Here is a 2,814-nt window from a genome sequence, read left to right as displayed (position 1 = left end):
ATATCACCCTGAATCTCCGATTTTTTTCCAACATATCAACAAAATATGCAAGCTTTATATGAATGGCCACTTCTTAATTCCAGCCTAAACGTTTTTTCTTTTTCTCTGAAAAAAGAAAAGAAAAAAATAAATCTTAAAAAAAAGTAAGTCTGTAGAAGAGAAGGGCATTATTGTTTTAATCCTCTTACCTTCCGTCATTTTAAGACTGTTTTAAAGGCTGAGATGACTTCTTGTCTCTGTAAATCCTCCAGGCCAGGAGAGATTCTGCCATCTATTAGAGATCTCATTCTCTCTCCACCTCCTTTGCTTCGGTCCCTCTTAAAAACAGCGTGTCAGAGGTGTAACACAAATAACACACTGAATTCGTTTAGAACTGTTTCCCCCTCCACACTCATACTTTTTTCATAATTACCCTGCCTGACAATCACTACAACTGTGTTACAGTTTAGATTAACTGGTAGGCTGTTCCTAAATGGACTGTTTTTGCAGTTTCTTAATGGTGTAAAAATAATAAATCATATTCATTCATGAGAAAGTCCTAAAAGCAAAATGCAATTAGAGCATCTCTTTTAGAGGTTTAAAACCTTTAGCTTTTTAAAACATGTTTAGATTATTTATGATAACAGAAAATGTTGCCCAATTATTTCTTAGTCGTATATTTATGGAGACAGGCAGAAAAGCATTCCGTTGCACAGGTCAGCATGAACCCATGAAACTGCTGGAACTGAAGGTGACGGGAAACCTCTGACTGACAGTGAAACTAGCCACTGAGGTTCTTCTGTGAGCTCATCTCGTTCCTCATTGGTCGGTGGGCGGGACCTCCTGGCGCGCTGACCCTGTGATATTTTCTGAGGACTAACATCAAACATTCTTCAGAGCACAGCAGCTGCAAACAGTCTCGAATATTTTGGACTTCCAAAAGGATATAAAACTACAGACTGGGAAAAATAATTTCTGGTCAGTTGCGTAAATTGTCAGCTACAAAGCTGAAAAAAAAAAACTTCTCAGAGAGGTGAGTAACCACTTCCCTGTGATATTTTCTGAGGACTAACATCAAACATTCTTCAGAGCACAGCAGCTGCAAACAGTCTCGAATATTTTGGACTTCCAAAAGGATATAAAACTACAGACTGGGAAAAATCATTTCTGGTCAGTTGCGTAAATTGTCAGCTACAAAGCTGAAAAAAAAACTTCTCAGAGAGGTGAGTAACCACTTTTAAAAATTCATATGAGCCTGTGAAAATCTGCTTTCATCAGTCAAAACAGAAAACTGAAAAAGTATCTGTTTTAACTCACACATAAATCTAATTACTTCTGACTGAGATTTAAATCAAAATGTTGTTTTGTTCAATATTATTGAGGTATTCTTTAGGTCTTTATGTCTGTTTTAAAGTCTAGGCTAATAAAAATGGAAACCTCAAAATAATTTGAACAAACGTTGTATTATGTGCATTTTTGAGGATCTATTTTTCTATCTATATTTATTTATAAATATAAATATTTTTAGTATTTCTATCTATCGGATTTACAAATTACTTTGGCGGGTGCAACCTAGTCGGGATGATTTAGTCATATTTAATAAAATTCTGACCTTTTAAAATTTAATTTAATTTAGATATTATTCCTAACCATTTTTTTACAGTGTAGCTTAATGCTCGACGGATCATTCGTTAATGCATATTCAGTTTATTTAGAAATTATTAAATTTGAATGATATATTTAGGCCTATATGAAGTATATTTTACGAGTTTTAAATATATATTTATACTGATTGTAGGCTACATTAAGCCCTGATTTGTTGAGCAGTGTACAATGAAAATTGTAAGAAAAAAATTGAAGAAACAAATACATGTTGCTATTTCTGTATTTTAGTGATGTGTTGTGTCGATCGCCTAAAATTATTTTAATCAAAAAAATGTTTTTGGGAAAAATTATGTCGTCTTGTTATGGCTTTAAAAAAAAGTGCACCAAGTGTCGTCAAACACAAACTGCATCGCGTCCCATCATGACAGACATGGTAATGAAAGCTATTTGCACCAACATTAGACGCGGCCCAACTGGGAGCAGCATTTATAAATGCACTCATACATCTCCAGCGAACCAGCCCAGAGGCGATGAAGGACAGAAAGAGCAGCAATTGAGCTTAACACTGGGAGGGCAAAGTAAATGTTTAGCAAAGCACGTTTTGTTCAGCCGAATTAAAGTATTCCCATGTGGCTGGAATATGATTACATTGGGGAATTTGGTGTCAGTGACACAGTTGCCATGGGCTCTTTAGTGAGGACTAAATCCTAAACCCTCAGGCTGCTTACACTTATTCTTGCTTCAAAAAATTATAATGACTAATAAAGAGATTATTCCCACTGTAGCCAATTATCACCGATTAAAGACTGATCAAATTGCAGTTTAATAATGAAAAATCCTTACACATTCAAAAATGCAATCATCTGCTATTATTATTATTATTATTATTATTAACTGTCGTTTATTATGGCAGTTCAAGTTTTTTTATTTGACAGATGGATATAGTCAAAGCATGTGCCCTTCTTGTTAAAGAGAATGGGCAATAATTAGGCCTAATACAAATTGTTAAATTTCTTAAATATACCTAAACGAATTATTCATATGTATGCTATATGCCTACATTTAATTTGATAGACGACCTGTCATAACTCCATCGATCAGAGATTTTCACGGCTGTTTGCAAACTAAACGAAAACATCCATCATCGATTGTGCCGATTGTTTCATGCGCCATCAACAATAAATAGCCTAAAATGTTTTTGCTCAGTTTGATTGAATTAAAAAAACAATT

At 34.3% G+C, this 2,814-nt stretch overlaps 1 protein-coding gene across 1 annotated transcript in view; it reads left to right on the top strand.

Annotated features, from left to right (window-relative positions):
• The first annotated feature begins 998 nt into the window (after positions 1–998).
• The window catches only part of LOC107672661 (diencephalon/mesencephalon homeobox protein 1-B-like), a 7,949-nt gene continuing 6,133 nt past the window's right edge, over positions 999–2,814 (top strand). Inside the window, exon 1 of the mRNA XM_016465947.1 lies at positions 999–1,012. The gene's annotated coding sequence lies outside the window, so the exon portion shown is untranslated. The remainder of the gene's footprint in view (positions 1,013–2,814) is intronic.

The sequence above is a fragment of the Sinocyclocheilus anshuiensis genome, unplaced genomic scaffold, assembly GCF_001515605.1.
Source record: "Sinocyclocheilus anshuiensis isolate Anshui unplaced genomic scaffold, SAMN03320099.WGS_v1.1 scaffold1346, whole genome shotgun sequence".
NCBI classification, from domain to species: domain Eukaryota; kingdom Metazoa; phylum Chordata; class Actinopteri; order Cypriniformes; family Cyprinidae; genus Sinocyclocheilus; species Sinocyclocheilus anshuiensis.
Note: the sequence above shows the minus strand (reverse complement) of the source record. Positions and strands in the feature narration are given on the sequence as shown.